A 16765-nucleotide genomic window follows, 5' to 3' on the forward strand; every position below is an offset into this window, starting at 1 on the left:
TCTTTCCCCCTCCTCCTTTAAGACTGGCTTTCAATTTCTAATAATATAGGCAGTCTAGAAAGTCTAACAATTTTAATCTGACTATTTAAGTAACCTGAATCCATGCAATGCTTTAAAATTAAAAGTATTTAAAACAACTTAGAAGCAGACCATCACACCAACCGTCAATCAAAGGCTTAACGGGGTAGCATTTTACTTGACAAAAATAATTGTGACATGGGCATGACATCCAGAAATAGTAAACTTGAACAAATGTGTAAGTCTTTGCTGTACTATGGCTTGTAGCCCCAAACCCACAAGCCTGAATGTATATGCCTAATTTGAAACACTTGAATAGTTCACTGAAGGCTGCAGAACTGTTCGTGTTCCTAAAATTAAGTACACATGTAACAGTTAATATGAATGAAATCACAGACCCTGTTACTGCATCCCAAAGAGGCAAGCCAATGAGAATCTGAAACCAAGGAGCACATCAGAGATGCAAAAGCAGATCCCTGACACTGTACATAAACAATTGGTAGATACAATTTGCATGCAAATACAGGTATTGTATTCAGGTGAAAGGTGGTACTACCTCTGCATGGAACAGGATTTTGAACAATTTGATAAAAAGTCTTCCAAATGATTCCACAATTGAATTTAGGTGCAAAAAATGTGTTTAACAATTAGGCTGAAACAGCAAACATGGCACTGAAGAAAAATGCAAGCCTCATGTACTGCACAAAGTACTTTACAAATTCTCACAAGTGCAGGGTTCATCTGACCTCACTGACGCCATCAGCATTTGGCTCTAAGCTTCTTCAAACACAGGCTTACTTCATTATCAATGGAGAAAATTAGGCTTCATATAAACATAGATGTAGACATCTCACCCCAATTACAGGGACTGTAATCGAGGTGGCAAGACAGACGGCTAGAGAAGCAAATATCTGAAGCTTCGTGCAGCTGAAGCCCAGTGACTTTGATTGCACAAAAAGAGAGGAATAATTCCTTGTAAGGAAGAGGAATAAAGGTTAAAATATAATTTTTAATAATACATAAAATGTATTAATGTCATGTGTCCTATTTAGTAAGCAATTATACCAAGTTACTGTGAATATTAACATAGAAAAGCTTATATCCTTATCATATAACATGAAACTTAACATTAAGACGTCATTATCAACAGCTACAGCACTAACATGCTTAGGTTATTCTATAAATAAGGAAACAAATTATGGAACAGCAAGTCCCAAAAAGAATCACTGAGAGCTACCATAATAAATAAGTTTTTAATAGGAATTATGCTATAGTGGAGAAAAAAAAAGTAGCCAAAAAAGTAATTTTAAATTTAATTTTTTACTGATAAATATATATGGTTCAAGACAGATTTCCTGGGGGAGTTCCTTCACTGAAGGCCTATCACAGCAAAGGACACAACTTGCCAACCTAAGAAGTGATGCTGAGATTCCTAAAATGTGCTATGGGGGTAGTGATATCTGTCAGGATGATATTTCTGGAGGAGTTCTTGAAAATAGCCAGGATCTAAATCATTAAGGATTTAGAAACTAAAGGAGTAAACTTTAAAATCAAACAGCTACTTCATAGCAGACAAAGTAAATGAGTTAAGGTACAAGGAGGATGATCATATTTGCCATAGGCAGGATAGGAGTGTGTCAGTGCATTCTGAACAGGCTGCAAGTGACAGAGCTGAGCTGCTGGAAGCCTTTCTAGGAGGGAATTACAATAATCCTCTCCATCAAGAGGGCATGTGCTGCTGCTATGAGGTCATCACAGGATAAATAAGGGCACTGTCTGCATCAAGCACACCACTAAAAAGACATTTTTCAATCTCATTCACTAGAGAGATCTCCACAAAGGAGAGGGGAAAAGAACTGGACATCAGAATTTGTACTACAATTTCCTACTGCACTCAAGTGCCCCAAAGCAGTCTGTTGAGACACGTAAAAAGAGAGAGCAGTCTCCTGAAGATTACAAACACTCAGTGGTAAGATTTGTGCTCTCACTGTGGCTGAGGCAGAGGTAGCCTGTGTGAAAAGACAGCTATACTTGTGGAATCCCTGGAGTGAGGGGCACATGGCTCCTTATAGCTCAAAATGGGATGAGGTCTTTGATATTTAGCATTCCTACAATACCCACTGCAAGCATGCATTTTGTGACACAATTCTGGTGCCTGCTAGAACTAACCTTGAACTTCAGGGCTTCTTTGAAGAAACAAAATATTTTTATCTCACATTCTGCACAACAAACCAGGTGGTTAACATAAAATACTCAACTTTCCCATGCTTCTGCAAACTAAATTTGTTTTGTTTGCATTTGTGCACATGGAATTGGCTGATTAGCTGGAAAATGTATTGTGAGTTACAGTAGCACAGAAAACGTTCTTAAAACATGAACGTGTATACACTTCAAAGGTCAGGGGTTTTGAGTTCATTGAATTGAATTAAGGTAACAAAGCATCATTACATACCTTTTCTAATATATTTGTGTAAGTTGCATCTGGAAAGCATATCAAGACGCATTGAATTCAAGATTCAAAATTAAGCACTTATCAACCTCTTGTGAACAATGAATAACTTCCTTTAAAGAGAAAGCTTATGTGATGTATACAGTAAAGGAAACTTCTAGTAGTGTGATTACTAAAAGTAACAGCTTGTACCCCCAGAGCCTGAGTGAGTTTGAAAGTTCCGAATGGAGTGGGGGAATTAGCTGATGAACTTCTGTCAACTATAGCAGTAGCCTTCATGAATAATTCAATGTATACCCTATACCCTCTATGTCTCAGCAGACTAACAGCTGCAGCTCTCAGATGACAAGTGTTGTTTTTTTCAGAAGCTTCCAAAAATAGTATACTAATTATAAAATAATGTATATAATAAAATAAAGTTTCCCCTCTCTGCTTTTCACTTCTGAGATATAGTAGCTAGCGATGTTTTACAGCAAAAGAAATTTTCAAAGGAGTTTTTTTGAGTTACACAGTAGGTCTATACAAGCAGTTGGGGCAAGAATTCAGGTCCCCTACTAAAGGTAAGGTCATTTACCTTAACACAGTCAGGCAAGTCATCCAGATTTCTGCGTCCCCAAAACCTCACTCAGAGTAGCACTGTACATAAAGGCTGAAAAATAGCATTTTCATAACATGGATCTCTGACGTGGCTTCATGAAAGCAGGAAGAAATGTTCTGAAGTTTTTGTATCAAACATTTTCTGCAGTGTTCTCTACTACATAGTGAAATTTTGGCAGTTCAGGATGTCAGGAAATTCAACATATTTGGTGAATATTCCGATGTGGAATGGAATTTTAGGCTAACAAAACTTTAGTGAAAATGGAGAGAAACTTAAGGAGGCAGTAACACAAATTTCCTGGATGATTGTCTGTAACGCCAGTCCAGATTAGGAGGAGGATTGGCTTTCACAGAATGTATTCTCCCAGCCCAACAACTCAGAATAAAATTTGTACAGATCTACATACGTTTTTTTTAATTAAGCAAAGTCGGCAAAGAGCCCAAATCTAGGCAAACTCCAATCACTCAGAAAAAGCCCGTCCGCTGTCACCAGGCCTTACTGCTTAAAGGAAGGGATCGCTCAGGTAAGTTTGTTTAAAGAATCAGAGTATTTATCAGTTTTGTGAAGATTTTTCAGTGGCATTATGTAACAATGGGCATTTGGGGAAGGAAAACATTAGCTTAATGTAATGCTGAGATAGCTACACGTGTAGCCAGTTCCTGATTTACTGAGAACCTACTGTGTGCAGCACTTTTGACTGAAAGCAGGAGGGGACAAAATCTTTTTGATGATACAGACTGGGAGATCAGCTTGCTGCTCTGCATTTTTATTTATTAAAAAAAAAAATATTTTTGTTCAGGAGCCAGCTTCTGTTCATAGGAAGTATGCTTTACGCACAAAAGAAGAAAAACCCGTCGCTTGCATGCCCTCTATGGCTATATGCCATAAAAATTAAGCAAATATTGAAGGTTTGAAGGCGATCTTGTTGCCAAGAGATAGGCTGAAAGGTTTCTTAAACACCTGCTTTACCTTCTCGTAATAAACTGTTTCTCTCCTCAGCTCCAGAAATGCCCTGGCTTTTCTTGTTCAACATAACGGCAAGGTCCTTCAGTGCTTGAGTTGCTCAGCAAGGTCTGGTGTAGGCATGACTTTAATTGGGATGCAAATTATTTAACTGACCTTTTGAATAAGAGCTATCTTTTTTTTTGGGGGGGGGGAAGAGATTGGAGTTCTGTCTCCTACTGCTGCCTTGTCATAGGAGCATAAGAAAGCAGATTTATATGATGGGTTGCCGTTTTATATTGCTAATACTAATACAAAATATTGAAGGCATCAGTTTCATTTTATCCCATCAGATGGACATTTTCTTTATAGCAAAGTCCTTTACAGGAGTCTGCACAACTAACTAGCTAGAATGCACATAATATTTTCATCTGCTTACATTTCATATTTTAACAGCTAAGTTTTCAAACAAACTAAAACAGAATTATAAGACTTTGGAAACAACAAAGCTATCTGTCTGTTCTTATTTTCACATCTTTTAGCTAGCAGAAATAAAAAATTGGAACAGTTATTGAGATGGTGTATTTGAAATCTTAATAACACTGCCAATTTAGAGAAAAAAAAATGCTAATATGGTATTAGATAGCTTTGTCAGTTGTGCTGTTTTCAAGATAACTCATAAGTGCTACTACCAAAAGGCTGGTTCATCCTCAGCCATCTTAACACAGTTAACAGACTTAATTTTTCTGAATACTATAATGCATTAAAAATCAGTTTTCTTTCTTCAAAATAACAAATTCATAATTAAAGCACTATTCGTATTTCTGCCAAGTGAAAGTTGTAACAGACATAGAAACCCATAATTAAATTGACCACAGAATGGATTACTGACATTTTTGCTTGTTGAATATAGCGATTTGATTCCAAATGAAGATTTCAAAGCTATCCCCTGCACTTTAGGAGACATCACTGCACAGCAGAGCCAAACCCGTGTGCTGTTCAAGAGTCAGTGGTCAACTTTGACTCCAACCAGACAGTTCGCTTCTCTCTTAGACTGGGGATTACTATAATTTCTTCGTGGGTAATGTATTGGTCCCACAACCTGGGGCAAACAGATGAAAAAGGATAAAAGTGTTTTTAAAAAGACAAAATTCCCTGCACAAAGAGTGCTTTCACTAGGGGCAGTACAAGCCCAAGAAATCCAAGCTATCATTAATGGTCAAAAGCCCTGCTCCACACATAATACATTTTTGGGGCCAGTTCATATCACAATAATAGACTGTCTGTGCTCTTGAAAGGTCCACATCTAGGCTGACATGGGAGGGAATTCTGCTTCATACTACTATGGATGGTGGTTTCCACATAAAAACCAGACACTGGCAAGCATTTTCAAGTGACACAACCTGTGCTGTTCCACCTTATGAACAGCAAGAAAATGTAATATTTTAGTATTGATTTTAACTTAATTTTCTGGTAGATAATCATACACCAAACTAATCTCTTTCATGATATTTTTCCATTCTTGAAATTTATACTAATAGCATTAGAATGCATAAAATGCAAACATAAATAGGACTTATTAACTTGTTTTGTATATTTATCTGAAGATAGGTGAGTATTTTTATATTATCACTTAAGTAACTATCAGTATTTACTCCTGAAACATTACTAGGACACTAAAAATACCATTGCCTATTCAACAGACCATCAAGTAAAGGAATACAAATCTAAGCGCCCTATTCTCTGTAAGCAAAACCCAGCATTGTCCTTGGAATAGCAGCTCCTACCTTACAGGTTTTCTGCTAATCACTCAATCAGCTTTCTTTATGGATTTTATAAAGATGGAGTTTATCAGTTATGTATAAAATGGGAAAAAACCCAAAACCCAAAAAACACCCCATCTTGACTTTACATCTTTTCGCTTCTGATAGCCAAGATCAGCACTGATGTCTGAAACAGATTCTGAAACTGGTAAAGAAAAGAGTTCTATATAATAAGTCTTCATCTTTGGAATTTATCATCTGGGTTATCCAATCTGGATGTGTATAAATTTCTTTCTTTCCTTTTTTTTTTTTTTTTTTTTAACATATTAGGTTCCAAGTAGGATTGTAAAGTACCAGCCAAACAGATTTGAGATTCTTGTGCTTAGCATTTGGATCTTACAGCAATATATAAGCTAAACTGAACTATGGCTCAGGTTACAGGTTGATTTTTTACAAAGAAATTATAACTAATACATTTAAATTTAAAAGAAAGCGCATTAAAAATATCAAGATCAGCATAATGGGAAGGTGTTCCATTGCACAGTATTTAATTTGGTCTTTAGTCCCTTTTCTGACACTTTGTGGAAGAATCAATTCCTGTGAGATATATATCAGGATATGAAATCTACTCTTTTAGAAATGTATTAAATTATCTCCCTCACTTTTCACTGCCTGACTCACAGATAGTTGTGCTGGGTCTGCTGTAATCTTGGCCTTAAAAAATGTAATAGCTACGTAGAAACAATATTCTTGGAGCTGAACTGAGCGTAGCAATCAGGGGATAGAGGTAGCAAAAAAATAATCTGAGAATCCTATTTTCTATTAGCCCTCTTTTTATACTATGTGTGATGTCTGATAACTGAAAATATTCATGTCATTGTATTTACAATTCCCATAAATACACTTTTAGGACTAATTACAAAAAGTAATTATTTGGACAGAAGATCTAGCTTGTAGTAAAGAACAAGATCAGAAATACGGTAAAGGAAACAAGGGGTTAGAGGCATCTTCTAATGCAACTTGTCCATAAAACCAAGGAAAAGTTATGTTTGGTATCCTTAAATGTACCACTCCCATACCCGCATACGCAAACAAATATAAAAGTACATACAAAAACTTAGTGGAAAATAGTATGTTTCTGACCCATATTACAGAAGGACTGTGGGTCTAGAACAACAGAAGAAAGACTCATTTTATATAGTAACAGTATATATATGAATAAAGAGCACCACGTGTTTATGGACTGATTATTTTTATGAGGTCTAACTGTGAAGAGACATTTTGACAGTTTTATTTACAGTGTAAGGCATACCCTAAGGCATTTGAAAACCATATACATTTGTATATAAAGCACACACATACATATATATATACATATGTATAAATATATGTACATGATCATAGGAAGTGATTTTACAGAAAAAAAACACACAAGCCTAGCTGACCTGGCAGTCTACCACTGCAGCATACTTCTAAATAGACTTTTTAACATATACATCCTACTAATAACATAAAATCTTCAATCATGCGAGGTAAACAAATACAGACTCACAATTTTATGTTCATAGAGGCATTCCCTAAAATGAAATAGTGTTTAAAAATACATTCTAAAAATATGCATCAAATTTCTTTAAATAAATAGGTATATATAATATATGTCAACGTATATACACTGCTATTTCAAATGCAGCCAAGTCACTAAGCTCAGTTTATGGCTTTTTGATTTTGGAGAATTAATGGAGATTTCCACTGGTGAAGATTACTTTTTTTTTTATCTTTTTTTCAGAACCCAGAGACATCAACCCCACTGAACAGAGCAGCATTCAAAAAGTTAGATCAGGAAGGAAGAAAATAATAGGATTACAGGCAACATCAGCGTGTAAAACAAATTCTGTTCTTTAATAAGCATCTAGTGTGTCCATACATAATTAATGTTAACAGTTTTTTAACGGCTTAGGCTGTAACCTTAGTAGTTCAGTGTGGAACCTGCTTTTGTCATCCCCGACCTTATCGGGACAGAGGTGGATTGTGGCAAAGAAGTAACTCAAAGTTATATTTACGAAATTTCTGCTTTTGATTAATTATCCCCAGGCAAAGACATACTGGGAACACCCCATTACCTCATAAATAGTATTATGCTGGTTAGACACCTTCCATAATGTTTAATTAACACACAAACTCTTCCTACTGAGTGCTGAGAAGAACTGCAAGACATTTCTCACAGCACAACTACCTGGTTTTCTTTTCTCTCTACCTTCTTTCTGTATTCATATCTCAATGCTGTGAGGTGGAGAATGTATACTGGCACAGCATCACAGTCTAGAGGCCCTAACCTGTGTTAGGACACGTAGCTGTTACCACAACACAACAATAAGTGGTAACACTGAGGTTTAAGGTTTTCTTTGTAGGCAGCAAAGTCCAAATTTCATTTGTTCACTGCTTGTGTCTCCTCAGCCTCTCACTGTGTCTTTGCACTAGAAGAAACACATACCCTCTTAATACACTATCTTTTCCATATGCATGCAGGATACTCAAGATTCCACATTTTTTGGCTATTAGTGGTATTTATAAATTGTATTAAAAGAAATGCTGTAGCATTTCCTAGAAAAGAGTTGGGAATATTATGCTCATTCCAGAATGATAACTGCCACCACTTGAAACTGAGGTCTGTTGATATATTATGGTGGTTTCCTACATACATTAGTGGCAAATTTATATTTTACACACTAGGAATTTAAAAGAAAGCTCAGGTGTTAAACAAATACCCTGCTTAACCTGACGCAGCATAGCTCAGATGAAACTCTGTCTGAACAATATCTATAATAAAATAAAAAAGACTGAATTTATTCTCAGTTACTTTTTAGAAAAGAGAACCCTGTATAAGTGACTACAGCAGCATGTTCTGTCACATTCTTTCCATAAACTGAGCCCTGTCAGTGACAGCAAAACAGATTGTGTGCATCTGCTGGGAATGAGCCAGATGACAGTGGAAGAAACACACATGGATACCTTGGCACAACAACTAAAGAAGTAGAAGAAAAATGGACAGAAAGAAGCAGAAAGTTCTAAACTTTAATTAAAATGGCTCTCTAACAAAAGTGAAGTTATCTAAGAGTCTGTTGCAGACTGTGTGCTTTGCTTTAGACTGTAACTTTCCAAAAGCAGCTACATATTTATAGTCGACATTGTCTTGTTTACTCCCTATGGCACTCATATGGCCACCATTCCCACAGTGTCTGGGTCCCATGGAATCTGCCTCAGGGAAATGCCATCCTCATTCTACAGACAGGGAACTAATGCACCAACAAAGGAAAATCCTCACAGTCATCTGAAATAGGTTCTAGGGGAAAGAGTTAAATCCTCACTGCCCAAATCCCGGCTGCCATCCTAGACACTAGAATATTGTTGCTGTGCTTAGCTCTGCTAAGCAAAACCACTGTGTTATACCTAAAACTGACATTAAGCAAATAACCTGCTAGTATTCTAGCATTAGAGGACTAGAGAGCCTGACAAGTTAAAGTAACACAAATGGTGACTGAGTCGTCTTTGCTATTGCTGCTTGAATCCTCTCAAGTTTTACTGTTGAATATATTGGTTTAGAGCCCAAGACAGCTCTAAAAAAGGTCAGTGAGTTGCAGTCTTCAGTGCAGAACTGCTACCTCAAATAGTGATATTTGTGCATTCTTGTATAAAAGGAGAACCTGGTCCTTACTATTAGGTAAAAAGTACTCCCAAATATATGGCAGCAGAATGCAGGACTATGCTCAGGAACAAATTCAGAAATTCTGCTGAGTCTCTAAAATAAAGCCTTCATTTCAGGTGTAAAATAACTTACATTGATGTTATTGTTTTCCCTTTGCTTAATCACTTGAAGACAGATTAAATAGACAGGGAAGGGCACTTCTTTTTATTCCTCCTTTTTTGTGTGCGCGTGTAAGAAAACAGTATTTTGAGTACAAGGACATGAAAACTCTTATGAATTTTGCTCTAATGTTTTACACGGCCTTGTATATCAAGGATAAGATCTGACTGCTAGATGAGTAAAGACCAGTACAGCACCTAATAGTCCAAGCAGCTCAAGTAATCTATTTAGAGTACCTGGAATCCTCACGAGGCCAGCATCCTCAGCCTGTTATATATCCTATATGCAGTCACTATCTAATGTTCCAATGGTACTTCAGAATCACATTAGAAAAATGGAATGATTCAGTATTTACAAAACTCATATTAAGTCATTACATAGTACAATTACCATCCAGCAGATAGAAGCTAACATATACTCATCTAGTCTGTGAAAGATCTCTAGAACATTGTACAATGCACCTTCATGTTCCATCTCATTCAGGATGTATGAATGACAGCCGCACATGTACACACTTTAACCCCCAAGAAGGACTTTAAAAACTGATTAAGTATCTTGATCAAAGAAGTGGCAGATCTCTACACAGTCTTCTCAGCTGGTCCAGAAGAGAAGATAAGGAGATCTTCTTTTGAAATGTTCTACTCAAAGAGTACCTTTGTTTCTAATGAGTCTGGAAAAAGAGTCAGAGTGGAACTGAGAAAAAGAGGTGGGTGTTAATTAACAGCATGAATGATAATTCTGTATATAAAGCAGTTTTTAGTAGGTCATCAAGTCAGTGGAGTTATGCTAGAGTACAAGCAAAGGACATTGGCTTGATATATTTGCTTACATCTGAAATACTATTAAATAGTTATGTTGATATCTGTGGTTGCAAGTTCACTTCATATTTGTGAAATCAGAATTCCCCAGTTACAGTTGAAAGGAAAAAAAAGGAACTTTTTTTTTACAATTTTTAAGCTGTTTCAAACTCCTCGATAAATACTAGACAAGACTGAATATTGGCACAACTCTTTAGCCAGAGTTGTTATTCTTCTTCATTAATTCAAGCATAATAATGTGGTCAGGAAGTCAGGTCTGGATTCACACCCACATATTCAACAGGCACATTAACTGTACAAGACACTGGCTTAAGAGACATGCTTACTAGACCACAAGGTCTTTCCTAAAGGACCACCCAAGCTCTGCTGAGGATGACTGAACGTAATGGCTATTTTTGAACTATTTGTTCTCATAAAGGTTTATTAAATGCCCTCAGGTAGCCTGAGCAATTTATCACACCCCAAAGCTATACTTCCTGTCTCAACCAACCTATAATCAACCCATTACTCATTCACAGCACACTCATTGTCCTCATATTCAAACATCACTTCATGTTCTCCCATCCTAGATTTCAGAGCTTTGCTAGTCATGGTATGCCTCAGTTCAAGAAACAAACTCAAATGAAAGAATGAGGCCACTAAAACTTATGAAAGACTGACACTGAGGTATTTATAAAAGATCTAGTTTCACATATTTAGATGAATATGCTTGTAAATGTAAAGATAAAACAAAAGGCACTTTCCTCATATACATTGAAGATTCTGTGATTCTATGACTGCTTTTTAGAAAGTAAAATCAAACTTTTCCAACAATGCAATAGGAAAGATGGGATGGAATTATGCTTTTAAACTAGTTTTGAGCAGTGTTACAGACTAGAAACGCAGACAGGCTGGTATTTTTTGAGCAAGAGAGATAAAAGAACACAAGAATACAAAAATAGGATGGCCTTACATTTACTATTTAACTAACTGATTAAGGACCTTTCCAGAAAGAGAGAATTGTCTATTCTGTGACTGTTCTAAATTAAGGGTAGAAGGTGTTTCAAATCAGGTTTCTCAAATCATGAGATTCTACACTAAAAGCTAAACCAGGGCTATAAAGAATTCACAGGCTTAATTTGGAGGTGTGGATTCCAGCAGACAACAGGACACAGCAAAGTAAAACCTAAATTCCCTTTTGTGTTATCCTAAGTCCTTTCTACTTCTGTGGATACATACCGGCATTCTGCGCAGATTTCAGCTCTTAACAGCACCTCAATAAAGTTGCTAATTTTCATACATGTTTTGCCCTTGCAGAGCTGGCTGACATTGTAGAACTTGGAATTATTGCATAACAGACTTGTAAAAAAAACAAAACAACAAAACAAAAAAAAAAAAAAAAAGAAGAAGAAAAATTAAGAGAGAGAGAGTTGCAGCTGCATTTAAAATGACATTTGGGGGTTCTGAGTCCCCTTTTCATATCTTATGCAGTGGACTTGTGCAGCTTCTGCACTTCATTCGCAGAGTATTTTGCCTTATCTCTGTTCCTTCAAATAAAGTTCATATGTGTTTTTAGAGATGATAATTAGTTAATTTTATGTTAAAGATGTATGATATAGTCTAAAGATCTCCCTTTAAGTTTTGGAATTCACATAGAAGGATTCCAATCCTTGATCTTGGAAATCATCACAAAGTGGTTGCATGTGGTGCTGGAGGTTATCGTATTCGAGAAACTTGTTTTATAATTTGGAGCAAACTTTGGAACTGACTGCTGTAGCTTCACTTGTTTCCAATAGAAAACCTGAATTTTAATCTTGGATATCAGGTTTGGATAATGCTATATTAAAACCTGCTCTGTAAACAGATACAATAGTGGGTATTTATTTAAGAGTTCTGTATTTATATTAGCATTTAGCTCCATACATGAAAATAGATTATTTTCCTTTTGCAAGTATCAGCAGTGTAATCCCATCTAAGTAGATGTCTATAGATTCCTTGAGGTTTTAAAGAAGCCTATTGGATATATCTTAATTGTATTTTGAACTTTATCAGATGTGGAAGCTGTATGTCTAAGATGGTGTTTAATTCAGAGAGCCATCTTTTGATCCATTAGCAGAACAGCTTCCTCTTTATGATCACATCTGGAAAACAGTAGAGTGAAAGGAGAGAACAAATAATTTCTTCCTGACCATCCTCAAAATTACTTTTTATCAGAAATCTGTAGAAGTGCTATTTCATGTCCTATCTGGGGTAGTCAAAGTGGTGATGGTCTTTCGACAGGTTTGCCTTTAATCTTGTGCAGAAAAATGTGGTAGAACATAGTGCTACTGCTTTACAGACGACATTTAGCGACTTGTAACAGAAGGCAGCACCAGAAAATCACCACTTGTTCAGATACATGACAAGTACTGCTCTTCAGAACAGATCAGAATATCTTTCTTTTCTGTCATGCATCTTTGCTGTATCAGTTATTGCTTCATATTGTTATTAAGTGCCAAAAAGAAAAAAAGAAGGAAAAAAAAAGTTAAATAAAGAGCACCCTCTGCCTCCATTGAGAAAGTGCTCTCAATTAAGTATTTTTCTACAGGATTAGAAGCAGAGAAAATAAATCCTAATAGCATTAAAATGTCATGCAAAAAATGCAACTTCTTCTTCATTCTTTGTATCTGTCATGAGGATTTGCATTATGCCTATCACCATCATATCTTATCCCTGACAGATTTTCTCAAAGACATAAAATTTCAGAAAAGATAGCCACTCAGTGAGGATGCCTTCAAGATGATCATTCTGCTGATTACCACAGAGCGTAATACTGAGCTCATGATAATGTCCACTGGAAGCATAACTGAACCGCATGTAACATTCTGGATAGGACTTGAAGTACTGGAAGTTGTACTGAAGGTAAATTCTCATTTTGCTTTGTCAATCTCAGGTTTTGGAAAAACCACAAAGATATTAATCCAATTTTTGACTTGTGTCCCAGAGTATTATAGCAAATGTAGAAGAATATTCTTCTATTTCTGTCCTGTGCATAATGATTTTTACTGCAGCATCAACAGTCAAACAGAAATGCCAGATCCTATTGTTCTACCAGTGAAGATATGCAGAGCTCTACCTACCAGCAATATAGGTAGGCATTCTCCATTTCTGTAGATGTAATTACGGGCAGTTCTACTTTAATTAGATAGCTTGCCAATCATTCCATCATGTTTCCTTTTAAGAAGAAACTGGAGTATTATTTTCCAATTAATACATGTTTTTAAAGGCAATTAAAAATGATTTCTGATTGCTAACAACATGTCACAAAAATAAGAGCACTAGTAACCCAACAAGCCTGGGTTATATTATTTTAATGTGTGCTCTCAGGAACATTAATGAACTTTTGCTTCATCTTAAAGAGGAGCATATGAGTCCATAGCTCTTATCAACATTTACGGTCACATTTCTCACCTTCAAAATGTATGCATGTGTTTTCTGGATAAAGCTGTACATGTTGTGTGCCACTGCAAGGATGCATGCCTTGGCTCAGTATTCTGACATGAAAAACGTGTCTTGTAGAAGTTTGGTAAGTGTGCCATTTCACATTTATTTCATGTATTGCAGTGGGGTAACAAGCTGTTTTTGTTTTCACTCTGTTGGTATATCAGTACCTTGTCTGCGTCTTATACGCATAAGCAAGACAAAGGAAAACTGACCACTTCTCCAGGATTCTGTGGGCAAAGCAGGTTCTCACCAAATACTGCTTTGAAGATCACTTCCTTACAAGTATAGAACACATTTCAACTATTATTATTATTATTATTATTTTGTTAAGCCTGTTCCCCTATGTCTGCAACAATTAAAGTTTGTTTATAACAAGACAAGTTCTATACATTTCAGCAGGAAATTTGATTGAAAAAACTGCAAGATGAAGGTTTAAATTTTAATATCATATATTGTCTACTCTCTCCTATTTTCATGCCACATTACCAAATAAAAAAAAGCTGCCCCTTTTTTTTTTTTCTCCTCCTTTTTCTTTCTGGTTTTTCCACTTCTCTTATTTAGCGTAGGCAGATGCAATGTTCAGGGCACAGGTGGACAGAGATAAAGCAGGCTTGAGGATAAGTGTTGAGAACATACCGTCTCCTGCTGGTTTCACAGAATATCCTTAAACTACGTTTTTTACACACCGCTCAGGCATTCCCAAGGGCTATTGCAATCACAGAGGAGCTCCTGACAGCATGTCTGAAGATAAAATGCAGCCTGAAGTGAACAGCAAGGGCCAGTGCTACAGAATGGTCACAGAAGCTCAGTGTCCTGCGGTATCTCTACCACTTTAGGAATAGTTTTTCCATCCCAGTTCCAATGAAATCATTCAAAGCAATCTCCACTGAGAAGCCCATACGCAACTTTTGAAGGAAGAATGCTGTAGTCCAGCTTCTTACACTGGTGAATACATTCTGGAACATTTTAGTTTCTGTAACGATCCAACAGCAACCAAATACTTTGGATTAAAATAATGCACCTTTCTTTTGAATACAATGTTGTATCACAATGTATTTGCCAATAGGGGGAAGAATTTATTAGAAATCAAATAAACAGCACAAGCTGCTATGTTACTTGTTATTTATGTTACTAAGAGTAATGTTTCATGTGGGTAATGTTCTGCATTATGTTTACTTTTGCAGATGTTTCATAAACAATTTCACAATCCGCCTTCCTTGCCCTTTGTACATACTTTGCTAACAGCTATTGATTGACTACTTAAAAGTAAATAGAGAAATTTAACTGTGCATGGGTTCCACAAATGGCATGTGCCCTGTATCTATAAAAGCAAACATAAATATTGTTATTTCTAGTTCAGTTTAATTGACTGTACATCTTGTGCTTATAGGAAAGGTGACAAAAGACAGTAATGTCTAAGGTGAATTCCTGCAGTGGTACTTGGTTCATAGTGATTTTCATGATAAACTGAACTTAATTAATCATGGAGTTGAAGAGAGAAGAGTCAGAGAAGACCTGTTAGGTTGGACTCTAAGTTTCATACCAGAAGTGCTTTAGAAGCAGTGAAAAGGAGGCAGAAGAGCTTTATACCATCTGTTCCATTTCGTCCCTAATCTGTGGGCTGCCTTATGGTTAACTTACATGAAGACAGCAGATACTGACTTTCAAGGACCTGCTGTACTAGCCAGGATCTCTGAAGCGCTCTCTGCTCGAACTCTTGCAGCCCTCCAACGTCAGGGAAGGTGGCAGAAGGCAGAGATAAGTACCTTTACCCTGATGAAGCAGGTGACTGCTAAGTCACCTGTTCAGGGAATTACAAAAGGGGCCTGGACTACAGACCTCCCTGGTCTCATTACTGAACCCAGCTTGCACCACAGTTTATTCCATACAATATCACAATAAAAATTTCTCAGATAATTTATCCAGACCAGGTTCTAAATAACTCAGACAATGTATGTCTAGAATGGTGCAGGACACACTTCAGCAATTTAAATGTATTTAGTTGTTAAAAATCAACAGGGGACAAAAATGCCTAGTGGAGTTCTGTTCAGCTGTATTTCATAGTTATAGTCCTACACTTGTAATGCCTTAAAGATTCTTTTCCTCTGTCTCTCGCAAATTTACTTTCTCTTTGTCAGAGAAGCAGCAAAGTAAATATGTGAGAAAATTCTACTGCTTTTGCACATCAGCTTCAGCTTTTCTGGATAAATAATGGGTGACATTTGCATACTTTGAAATACTTTCAAGATGCAGGGAAGTTTAAAGGCTAAGATACCACCCAATGTTTAGAGGCTTAAATACATGGCAGATCCCGGAAAGGTCTCTTCTAATGGGACAAAAATGTGATACTAACAGGGTTGATGTCAGAACACAATTCTAAACCCTGTAATTTTTATATATTCTAAAGCCACACACACTAATTTTCTTGACTGAGATCTGCATGTATAGATTTAACTCTCTGTATTCATTGGGAAACAGCTATTTTATCTATAAGCAAGAACCTAATTTTACCGTTATGTGCACCAAGAAGAGGACACACATTTTTGTTACCCATAGTAATTGGTAAACCAATGATTTTAATTGCAAAATCATTTTATAGCTCTTTAAAACTTCCTTAGCAGAATGAGCATCTAGAAATTCCACTGCTTTTCCTGAAAGTGTTACAATAACAGGATATATTTCTAATGTCATAATTAAATTGATCTCATACTTTACATAAAACTGTGTGACATTAAAGTGTGCAAAAGTGCACTCAGCCTTGGCTGCTTCTTTATCATTAAAAGACTGTACCTGGCAGCTCAAACATAGAGCTGGGGCCCATAAGTTGTATTTTGTCACACCGATGCCAGGTAA

At 36.4% G+C, this 16765-nt stretch overlaps 1 protein-coding gene across 6 annotated transcripts in view; it reads right to left on the reverse strand.

Moving 5' to 3' along the window:
- The window catches only part of MEF2C (myocyte enhancer factor 2C), a 139461-nt gene that overhangs the window by 102274 nt on the left and 20422 nt on the right, over positions 1-16765 (reverse strand). The gene's annotated exons all lie outside the window — the stretch shown is intronic.

This window comes from Dryobates pubescens, chromosome Z, assembly GCF_014839835.1.
Source record: "Dryobates pubescens isolate bDryPub1 chromosome Z, bDryPub1.pri, whole genome shotgun sequence".
NCBI classification, from domain to species: Eukaryota; Metazoa; Chordata; class Aves; order Piciformes; family Picidae; genus Dryobates; species Dryobates pubescens.